The sequence below is a fragment of the Equus caballus genome, chromosome 3 (genome assembly GCF_041296265.1).
Source record: "Equus caballus isolate H_3958 breed thoroughbred chromosome 3, TB-T2T, whole genome shotgun sequence".
Lineage (NCBI taxonomy): Eukaryota > Metazoa > Chordata > Mammalia > Perissodactyla > Equidae > Equus > Equus caballus.
The window spans coordinates 49,670,024-49,682,436 of NC_091686.1; the positions used below are offsets into that span (position 1 = coordinate 49,670,024).

A 12,413-nucleotide genomic window follows, 5' to 3' on the forward strand; every position below is an offset into this window, starting at 1 on the left:
TTTCTATTTGCATTTTGCATTTGCAATATTACAAATTCCCTGACTAATATTCAGAAAAATGTAATAACAATGAATTACAGAGTAAAGTATAATTGACTGTATTTATTACATTTATATTTCTACAACTTAAATCTTTCTCAAATGAGTAGAGAAAAAAGAATCAAAGAATATAAACATTATACAAGCAATCAACATGTCCTTCAGTAGGCGAGTGGATAAATAAATTGAGGTACATCCAGACAATGGCATATTATTGAGCACTAAAAAGAAATGAGCTCTCAACACAAAAAGACATGGAGGAAACTTAAATGCATATTACTAAGTGAAAGGAGCCAATTCGAAAAGGTTACATACTATATGGTTCCAAGTATATAATACCCTGGAAAAAGCAAAACTTTGGGAACAGCAAAAAGATCAGTGGATTCCATGCATTAGGGCAATGAGGGGAGAAGGGAAGGGATGAAGAGGCCGAGCACAGGGGATTCTTAGAGCAGTGAAAATACTCTGTTATAATATCGGAATGATGGACACATGTCATTACCCATAGAATGTACAACACCAAGAGCGAACTGTAATGTAAACCAACGACTTCGATCATTACGAAGTGTCTGTGTAGGTTCATCAGTTGTAACAAATGTACCACTCTGGTGGGAGATGCTGATAATGGGGGAGCCTAGGTATGTGTGTGGGCAAGGAGTATGTGGGAAGTCTCTGTACTTTCCCCTTAATTTTGCCGTGAACCTAAAAATGCTCTTAAATACTGAAGTCAATAAAAATAAATAAAACATACAAGAACTTCTTGGCTGTATGATACACACATGTGATGTGCCCATTCACGATCCCATATCTAGAGATTGAAAACCTTTCTTTGAGGAAAATAACATTAAGACTCAATATTAAGTCTGACACTTATTTTTAGCAGTCATTTTATCCTCAGTAGCTCCATCAGACAGGAATTAATCCATCCGTTTTGTAGATGAGAAAATTGATACTTGGTTAAGAAACTTACTTAAGGAACTTAGGAAGGTGTGGGAATCCGTAGGCCTTTTTTTTTTTTTTTTGACGAAGATTAGCCCTAAGCTAACATCCGCCACCAATCCTCCTCTTTTTGCTGAAGAAGACTGGCCCTGAGCTAACATCCGTGACCATCTTCCTCTACTTTATATGTGGGATGCCCACCACAGCATGGCTTGATAAGCAGTGCACAGGTCTGCACCTGGGATCCGAATCACCAAACCCCAGGCCCTCAAAGTGGAGCACACAAAATTAACCACTACACCACCAGGCCAGTTCCAATCCGTAGCCTTTTGAAGACATGATTACAAATCCAAAACTGCTTTTCTTTCCGCTAAACCATCCTGTCTCAATCCTTTAAGTGTCAATTAATTCAGTGAAAATTTCATAAATCTGAGCGAGTAGGTTTACTCTTGCAATCTCTGGCTCTCACAAAAGGAAAGTGACTGAGAGCCTACGGCAGGCACTCTTGTCTCCTATCGCCTGCTGGTAAAGCTGAACCAGCTTCAGATGCCTCTACCTTACTGAAAAATATGTTCCACAAAGGGAATCCCAATGAATATTTTAATAGCCATGAGGAAAGGAATGCAATGGCAAGTACTAAAACCAAAGTCTAAATGAGACTTGTTTGTTCCCCATAATATGATTTCTGGAAAAGAAACATAACCTGTTCCACATAATCACACCCAGCAGGAATTGGAGATTGGACAAAAAACTGCCAAAGTGATAGTAAGCAATGCACGGCACACTCTTCTGTACTTGATCAGGAAACCAAATGTTTTTCTTTTAAAAAATTAATATCTGGCCATTTGTGACAACATGGATGGTCCTTGATGATATTATGTTGAGTGAAATTAGTCAGAGGGAGAAAGTCAAATACCACATGATCTCACTCATAAGTAGAAGATAAAAACAATGACCAACAAACATATAGCAACAGAGATTGGATTGGTGGTTACCGTAGGGGAAGGGGGAAGAGGGGAGGGCAAAAGGGGTGATTAGGCTCACATGTGAGGGGATGGACTATAATTAGTTTTTGGGTGGTGAACATGATGCAATCTACACAGAATTCGAAATACATTATGATGCACATCCAAAAGCTATATAATGTTATAATCCAATGATACTGCAATTAAAAAATAAACAAATAAATAAAATTAAAAAATTAATATAATTGTGATATAATTTTTATATATAATAAAGGATATTAAATTTAATATATAATTAAATTTTATATATAATATAAAATATAATAATTTTTAAGACCACAGCTGTCTTTAAATGTGAATATGTAAGAGGAATGTATAAATGAGAGGTCTGTCTTTCCTATCAATCAAAAGATCCTAAGGTAGCTATCTTTCTTCACCTGATTCAAAATCACCTATTTCAATTATTCCACATGTAGGTAACAACTTAGTAGGAGTTATTTTCTCTGAGGAAGTAACATAATTTGTGCCTGGCACACAATATTCCTGAATAAATGAAAAGAATGAATGAATTTTCATTTGTAGACAAATGAGAAATATAACTCCAAACTTGAAAAGTCTAGTGTCTTAACAGACTTCACCTTTCATTCTTTTCAGAATACAATTTATTGATAATTTAATCTAAGTCATACATTTCAGAAAATAAAGATGACTAATCACCTGTTTGATAGCATATCTTTTGCCTATCTTCATTCACTGTTGTCAGAGAACACTAATAAACTGCTTAAAAACTCTCACTGCCTCCCTACCCGCCAGAAGACAACGCCCAGGATCCTCAGCAAGGCAAGCCTCCCGACTCCCTCCCTCCCCGCCCCCTGTCTCATCGCCCACTGAGACACAAGCCCAGGCAGAGACTGTGATTTAGAAAATCTAGGCTGAAACCTAGACATCTGTAGTTTAAAAAAAGAAGAAAGAAAAATGGGGTGGGGGGGGGACACACAAAAAACCAGGAGATTCCGTTGGGCAGCCTGGATCCTGGCATTATAATCTCCAATTTACAAGTGATAAAATTTAAGCTCGAGAGTTAGAGAAGCTGCCCAAGGTCAAGAGGCTAAGAAGGACCTCAGGTTGTATGGGCCTCTGAACTCTTAAAGGATAAGAAGTACAAAGCCCATCTCTTCTTTATGCTCCTGGTGTCTTTTCCTTTTTTCTTTGTTCTTAGTTTCCATCTAAATGAGAGAGATTAGATACCTCAAAAGCCCTCCTTAACTCATTTACTTCTAAACAGAAATACTAGTTTTATGCTTGAATACAGTATTTGATTTGGAAACGTAAGAGCTTCTGGTCAGAGAGTGAGGGAATTTGAACGTTCTCTCTCTCTCTAGCATCTTCTGGCCTTTCTTCTGTATTCCTCATTTCAGGTCTCCTTCATGCTTCTCAACAGGCTTGCTCTTCTAGGACCTTTCTGAGTGACCCTGGCGGTATTGCTGGGGAAATTACCACCTGGTATGGACTAAGGCACTCTGGAGGGGTTTGCACTGTAAGCACCCAACTACATTAGAGAAGGGCAAGTGCCTGGTTTGATGCGGAAACACGTTCTGACCAGGGAGAGGCTAAAGGCAGAGGCCTGGAACCAGAAAATCCTGGGTGAACATCTTGTCTCTACCAAGTCTGGTGTGTGTCACTGGACACGTTGGTTGTTCCCACATGTAAAATGCCCATCTCACAGGACTGTGAGAATTAAATGAATTTGCATACGTAAAGGCCTTAACACCTAATGGCAGTCAATAAATTGTAGCTAGCAGTAGTAGTAAGTAGCAGTACTAGTCTCAGGAGTATGATCTGAATGTGTGAGTACTGGAAGAGGAAAATTAAGCCTGTTAGGGCAAATGTGGTTCAGGACTAAGGCCACGAAGACCAGAGAGGTGCAGGTTGGAGCCTGTCTCTTTTCCAGGACTAGAATGAAACTGCAAGAAGAACAGTGCTAAAGGAGCCAAGACAGGCCAGAAGATTAAATCTTACTACACCATCCTTGGGTATTAGTCTGGCTGGTCCCATCACACAAAAGCATGTGACCAGGCTCCAAAATCCTGGTTGGCTAGCAAGTACATTACTTCATTATTGACACTGAACACCTACTCTGCCCCAAATCACAGGGGGATACAAGTAAAGAAATGCTCCAGCCCTCAAGGACCTTACAATCTAATTTAAAAAAGATCAATACACATGAACGACAGTCACTAATTAGCTCAAAGAAGGAAGCATCTGGGAAGAACTGTGCCTGTATTTTAGGATGCGCTTATCCCATACCTAAGCAATAAAATTCCTAAGCAATCTTGGACCAGCAAATCTTTCACTTCCTCAAGTTTGTTAAAGTTATCTCTATTACGAGATAAGCATGTTAGTAGTGTTAAGCCAATCTAGTGGTTATAGCTGGAATTTTCCTAAATAAAAAATTTCACTCATTAAGGAAGTTCACAAAATGGCTGTGTTGAGAATTTCTTCCCAGATTTATTCAATATACATACCACTAGACCTCTGATCTTTGAGTGATAGTAATCAATCTAAATTTAATCATAAGAATACACAGATTATGACCTGACATCTTTTCTATTAAAGTCAGGTCCTTTCCCTGAATTTGCCTTTTTGAATATCAAGACATAAACTATGAGTTCTAATCTCAAAATAATAGCATTTGAAAGGGAAACAGCGTATTTAATTAATGTTGACTTTTTTGCTTGACTGGATAAAGTAATTTAAGTGTTTGAAGCTAAAAACTGTAAATTCAAAATTCATTATTTTAGGCTATTCTTAACAATATGTACCAAAGGTTCAGTTCTTGCCACTGAAAAATCAATTATATGTAGCTTATTTCAAATTTGCTCCAGTGCCTTTTGTAAAAAGCCATATTATAGAAGTTTTCCCCCAGAGCCATTCTTCCCTCTACCCTCTACGTGTTAGCTGCCTCACCCACAAAATCCCTACTTCAAAGGAAGTGAGAGATGAAAACAATGAGAAACTGATAGATGTTTAGAATTACTACTCTCTGACAAATTCAAGATTTGATATTTCTAAAAGCCACAAACAATTTTCCTTTCATTTTTACTAGGAATCTGACAAAGAAAAAAAAAATAATTTACATTCTTATGTTGCTAAACAAGAAGCAACTAATCCACATTCAAAAACAGTGATGACAAAAACCAGAAAAAGCCAGAGTTTGTTACTGAAAGATTCTAAGAGATAACTCAAATATACTCACTAATATTCCATGGCAGTACTCACTAATCTTAGCAAAGACCGCACGTGAATATTTGTGAGATCACTGATATTCTAAGAGTCTAGACTTATAATGAAATAGGGAATTAGAAAAGATATTCTTGTAAAAACTGTCCCAACTCAGGCATTTTGATCTCTCTTGGTTAAGATACTCTGCAGAATTTTAAATATCCCAGGAAAAGACATTATCTCAGTTATTAGTTATTTTTTTTTTACTACAGAAAACAGACACAAGGAAGGCATATAGTTTGTTACTGCAAATCACAGTAATAAATTATTATTCAAAAATAATTATAGTCTGATAAACACAGTATTGTAAAGAACTTTTCAGGTAGGCCTATAAGAGTTAAATCAACTTCTCTGCTAAAATTATTTATTTTTGCTTAACTACTATACAAATTAGAAGTAGATATATCTATTTTCCTATACATAAATAAGCCATAGATTTTTTTTTTTTCTTTAGAGGAAGATTAGCCCTGAGCTAACTGCTGCCAATCCTCCTCTTTTTGCTGAGGAAGACTGGCCCACTGTGCCCACCTTCCTCTACTTTATATGTGGGACGCCTACTACAACATGGCTTTTGCCAAGCAATGCCATGTCTGCACCCAGGCTCCGAACCGGCAAAGCCCGGGACACTAAGAAGCAGAATGTGAGAACTTAACCGCTGCACCACCGGGCCGGCCCCATCCATAGATGTTTAATCAAGACTTTTTTCCCCATCATATTAGATTCTTAACCTTTATGATAAGAATAAGCATTTTTATTTTGATCTTCAAGGACCAAGATTTCTTGTTTTCTATTTAAAGGCTGGAAAATGGAATACTCACATGCTGGAAAATCTGCTAAAGTTTCAAAATAAAATTCAACTGAAGATATGCAACATCTATTGACACAAATTGCAATTCTATATTGATTCTGCAAAGTTATACTGAACAAGAAGTCAGGAAAAACCTTTTAGCCCGTGTGCTAAATGACAGTCACCAGTTTTCCTGTTGTGTTATGAAATGTTCCATACACAGGGCCCATGTCATTACTCGATCTGTTAACGGTTTCACAGCTCAGAGTCTGGCCTCATTTGTTAAGCATCAAGCTGCCCTATCACTTGTAGAGAGCTGAAAACGTTGTTATGGTTCATAATGTAAAACTCACAAAAGTGCGCAGCTGCTGTTCATACTCTCCAAGAAGCCTGTTATAATAATGATGTCACGGAAAAAGGCTGGGATCTATTACACGTCCCAGACAGCCAAGCCATTCAACCTCTCCAGTCAATGCAGGTACACAGGTTGCACCACAAACATTATGGTAGCACTACAATAAGGCAAAAAGTTCACTACAAAAAAAATCACTGAGGGCAGGTAATTAGGGCCTCTTTATAGGTCTGACTTCAGGAAGCCTCACTTACCACTGAAAATACCCAGAAAGTACAAACATCACCATGTCACTGTCCTACACCCTACTGTGAACCATAAAGCTTTGCAAATATTACAATGTAAATCATTAGACCTTGGAAGGAAACTATACAAGGACATCTAAACAAATAAAACAATTTCTCTTTAGTTATACATATCTATATTGCTAGCATGATGAATTCAATTCTGGTCTCCAGAGAAATGCAAAGCAACAATGCATTATTAATTTTTTTAATCATTCAATTTACTTAAACTAAAAAAAAGAAAATTCACCAATTTCTCCCACCCTCTGCCTCTTGCCACCACAAATCTAGTCTTTGTAAATAAGAGCTTGGCTTTTTGTTGTTGTTGTTTCCACATGTAAGAGAGACCATACAGTATTTATCTTTCCTGGGTTGACTTATTTCTCTTAGCATAATGCCCTCAAGATTTATCCATGTTGTCACAAATGGCAAGATTTCGTTCTTTTTTATGACTGAATAATATTCCATTGTATATATATACACCACAATTTCTTTATCCATTCCTCCACTGAGGGACACTTAGGTTGTTTCTATATACCGTCTATTATAAATAACGCTTCAAAGAAGATGGTGGTACATATATCTTTCTGAATTAGTGTTTTCATTTTCTTTGGATAAATACCCAGAAGTGGAATTGCAGGATCATATGGTAGTTCTATTTTTAATTTTTTGAGGATCCTCCATACTGCTTTCCATAGTGGTTTCACCAATTTACATTCCCATCAACAGTGTACAAAGGTTCCCCTTTCTCCACATCTTTTCACCAACACCTGTTATTTCTTGTCTTTTTGATGATAGTCATTCTAACAGGTATGAGGTGATATTTCATTGTGGTTTTAATTTGCATTTCCCTGATGATTAATGATGTTGAGCTTCTTTTCAGGTACCTGTTGACCAGCTGTATGTCTTCTTTGGAAAAACATTTATTCAGATCTTCTGTCCATTTTCTAATCAAATTATTTGGTGTTTTGCTATTGAGTTGTGTGAGCTCTTTATATATTTTGGATATGAACCTCTTACCAGTTATGTGATTTGCAATTATTTGCTTCTATCCCTTTTTATTTTGTTGATGGTTTCCTTTGCTGTGCAGAAGCTTTTTAGTTTAATGTAATCCCACCTGTTTATTTTTGCTTTTGCATTATTAATTTTAAGAGCTTACCTATGTATTAAAAACTGCTATCACTTGTTATGGCACAGAATGTTAAGTAGTTTCAGACCCTGGCAGATGTATAAGAGGAGACTGGTTTCCTTATTTTAGTATCCTTTTTATAGAAAAATATACAAACCATTTTCCAAGTGAGAATTTTTAATATGATTTTAAAATACAGTCATGCACCACATAACCATGTTTCAGTCAACAGATCGCATACATAACAGTAGTCTCCTAAGATTAGTACCATATAGGCTAGGTGTGTAGTAGGCTATACCACTTAGGTTTGTGTAAGAATACACTGTGATGTTGGCACAATGACAAAATCGCGTAACGATGAATTTCTCAGAATGTATCCCTGTCGTTAAGGATGCATGACTATATATGAATATTAAATAGTTTCCACTCTATACATTTGCAGCATTTTAACCATTTTAGTGAAATTCTAAATTAGAGAAAAGAGAAATTTTGAACACGAAATATGTAAATTATAACTACTAAAATTATTTGAACACACTTGAGATAAAAACAGAATAGATGCGAGACATTGAAAAGGCCTAAATTCTAGTCCCAAATCTGCCATTATGTAGTTGTTTAATCTTGAATAAGTCATTTAATAGCATTCAACTTCAGTTTCCTTAATGTTAAAATGAAGACCATGAAAAACAACCATATATGAAGTTCCACTTTCTCACAATACTATTTCTCAACCTATAGTCATCAAGTATAAGAGGACCAAGCATCAGAATGACAACAGCTAAGCCATACTTGCTTGGTGCAGAGCATGGTCCTAAGCACTGTATACATATTAATTCATTTAACTTCAAACAAATCTATATAGTAGGAACTCTTACCATCCTCATTCAGAGGTGAAGATATGGAAGAATGGACAAGTTAAGCAGCTTACTCAACTTCACACAAGTAGTGAAGGGAAGAACGAGAATTCACATCCAGGTGACTGACTCTAGGGCCAGCTCTTTTTACTACCACACAAGAGCACATATGCTGGCATATTCTTTGGAATGGAGAGGGCTGGTTGTTTTAATTTTCTAGTGAAAGGGAAAAGTCAGAATTTAGTAATGGAAGGTCCGCTCATTGAGGATATTGCAGGGCCTTAGATCACAAGTTTCTACAATACAGTATGGTACATACGCAGAGGAAGTATTAGGTATTTCCCTAGCTCCCAATCAGTTTTATTCTGCCCACAAAATGCAAACACATTTTCAATGTTACAAATAAGACCATTTTATGTGCATGGATGTACTCCATCCTATGCCTACAACTCTAAGGCAACATTTCTTAACACCTGCTTATATGTGGAGCTGTACTCTGAGGCTAGAATTCAGTCCAATAATGGTATGCCATAAAGTGACAGCAAGAGTTAAATTTGATATCAGCTATAAGATGACATTTAAACATGGTATCTGTTACATATAACCACAGTTTGAAAATGAGATGTTTCAACCATGATTATTTATAGCTGAAGGCAAACTCTACTTATCAGCATGGGAAATAGCTCTGTTTCATTTCCTGCCTATTGAGACTTGTTTATTTGGTTGATTAATAAGAAGTAAACAAAGAATAGTTTAATCTCAGTAGCACAAATCATTTAAATATTCAGAAGCTTTAAAGCTTAATACCTTGACAAAAGTGTGATATACTCATAAAATTTCCTACATAAAATTGTTCCCAGTCATTTATGATCACTAACTAGATATGTTTACAGACAGAAAAGACCTTAATGTACTTTCTATTTCTTCATCAAAGAACAAAATACAAGAGATCTTTTCCTCCATTTTAATAGGCCTCATAGCTCTAAAATTTCTGAAAATTCACTCTTTTATTGTACTTTCATGCAGCTGTAAAAATAAAATTATTCTGACCCCATTTAAATTCTTTCTTGCCACAACGTAAATATACATGCCAAAATATACAATATTAAAAGAAAAATCCATTTATCAGCACCAGTGTTACCCACAAAACAATCCTAGTCCTCTCACTTTCTCCATCTTCCGAAACAGTAACAACATGCAGGTAGACCTCAAATTAGACTTGCTTTTCTGTCTTCTGGTCTTTTGCTGTGCCAAAGAACTATGTAATCAGAGAACTCTTTTTACAGTAAACAGCCACAAAACAAAGTAAGTGTGGAAATAGATTCTAAATCATTTGAAACGTTTTGGGTACAGCTGGCAGAACACCTGTTGGAAATGGATGAGTGATGTTTGAAACACAAAACAATAGATGCTGGGGACTGTTCCCGTAACTTTGGCTGCACACTTTTCAGCATCAACAATTTTAAGTTTAACGAAAGACTGTGATGATAAAGCAACAAACTAGAATTAGGTTAGCATTTTATTTTTCTTCTTGAAAACAGAGAGCAATTCACTGAAAATAAGCCCCAAAACATAAACTATCAACTCAACAATCTCATAGATATGTGAAAAAGTCCTATAAAAATGCTAATTTTTCTTTCTTTTGTTTATGTTGCCCACACCACCTGCTAACTTTCATAATTTTTTTAAATGTTTAAATATATTTTACAAATAAAAATAGAAAATCTCCACAAAGAAAACAATTTTAACTTTACCATTTTGAACTCCTAAATGTTTATTCACTCAAAGTAAGTAAGCAGCAGGGTTTTTTCTTTTATCACCTATAGGAGAGCCAGAGCCAGGGTGTAAGTTTTACGACTAAAATGTAGCAGGTGCGTGGAGAAAGAACCTAGTTGAATTTCACAGGGTTTTTCATCAAACAGAAAAAATAAAATACAGCTTCATCATTAGAAGTCTCAACATCCAAATGAAGCACCTCACTTGCCACCTCTGAGAACTCATTTCTAACCCATCAATAAGCATTTACTGCATCCTTATAATGTACCTACTACCACGTACCTCAAAATTCAGAGCACCTTTCCTGCAGAGGGTTGGAAAAACCAGAAGAAGAGAAATCAGTTAAAAGTCTGTGCCAAAATCCAGTCATGCAAGGATGAAGCCTTGAATAGGATTGTGAAAGTGGGAATGAACTTGAGGGATAAATTCTGGAGACCAACAGAGAATCGAGTAACAGAGTTTGGTAACTTGTTCAATTTCAGCATATAGGAGAGGAACAAATTCAGTGCAGTTACAGCGGCCTGAGTGCACAGCTGATGATATGATAAACACTGAACTGAGGGGCCGCCCCATGGCCGAGTGGTTAAGTCCACACCCCCTGCTTTGGTGGCCCAGGGTTTCCCCGGTTCGGATCCTGGGCGCGAATCTAGCACTGCTCATGAGACCATGGCTGAAGCGGTGTCCCACATAACACAATTAGAAGAACCTGCAACTAGAATATACAACTATGTACTGGGGGACTTTGGGGAGAAGAAGAAGAAAAAAAAAACAAAGAACAAAACCAAAAGATTGGCAACAAATGTTAGCTCAGGTGCCAATCTTTAAAAAAAAAAAATGCTGAACTGAGCGACATGAGCTAACTAGCCACCCAGCAGCCTCATTTTAAGACAGCCTGTATGTACTGTACAACTCAGTAAACACCATTTGTTCACATGTTCAACGATTCTGATAAAGACAAAAAAGACCTTTAAGAACTTAAAGCTCTGGCAAGACTACAGAGATTTTTATCCCTAGTGACTATGAAACGTTGAAAAGCTCATAAGCAATACTGCAAAAGCCTGAGTTTGTAAGAAGTTTGATGGAAAAATTAACCAGACCCAGTGTCTAATTGTATGTTGAACAATTCTTATTTTGTTATTTCATAAATGTTTGATTTTTACAGCATAATAACAGTGACCCCCAAATGCATTACTATTATTGGGCTCATTCCTAAAAAGAAAAAGGATCAGGGTAGTATTATTTTAACTTGTAATAGTATCTGATTCAAAACAAACAACTCCAGTTGAAGCACGGGCCACACTGACCAACTAGCATACTGCTGACATTCACAAGGTACTTTCATGAGTATTGGCTTCCTTCAGCTGTGGCAAAGGTATCCCAAAACGTCTTTGGCTTTAAAACTCATCAAACCAAAACAGTACATTTTCCAAAGAAATTCCTGGAAAGTTACATCAAACTATGAAAATCAGAAAATAAAACCACTAACCCTAAAAACTGTAAAAAAGATAAATGAGATTTTTTGCTACATATTACCAAATCCTGTTAGTAATATGCCACCTTACCTGATTGTGTGATTGTGTCTATCAAGGAATTAAGAGAAAATAAGAAAGCTATGGCTAGGTAGCAAATGTTAGTCATCAGTTTGCTTTGGACCTGACTCTAAAGAAAGTTTACGAATTTTACAAACTTGACAAAATCGAGCACAATCTTATACTGCATTAGTCTAGGAAAATACACAAGTACATTGGGCAGTCAAGCCCACTTTCAAATTGTAGTTTTTAAGTTTTCATGACAACCTAATAACATCACAGACTACTATATTGTCAAGAACTATTAATTTTATGTTGAAGAGTTTAGTTATTACTCTGATTTTAACTCACAGTGTTGGGTTACTCCTTAATTATAGAAGCTGTAAAATTAATTCTAAAGCAAAGGAGAAATGTGGGAAAATTTTAAATTTGTAGTTGTAGTTCCTTTTGGCTCACATACAGAATTCTCTTCAGAAT

At 36.3% G+C, this 12,413-nt stretch overlaps 1 protein-coding gene across 18 annotated transcripts in view; it reads right to left on the bottom strand.

Annotated features, from left to right (window-relative positions):
* Nucleotides 1–12,413, bottom strand: part of BMPR1B (bone morphogenetic protein receptor type 1B) — a 377,788-nt gene that overhangs the window by 198,795 nt on the left and 166,580 nt on the right. Inside the window, exon 1 of one of the 18 annotated variants that reach the window (XM_070262228.1) lies at nucleotides 10,690–10,808. The exons of 15 other annotated variants lie outside the window; for them this stretch is intronic. The gene's annotated coding sequence lies outside the window, so the exon portion shown is untranslated. Of the gene's footprint in view, nucleotides 1–10,689; nucleotides 10,809–12,413 lie in introns of those variants that run through there. 2 more of the 18 variants (XM_070262239.1, XM_070262231.1) reach the window with 2 other exon arrangements.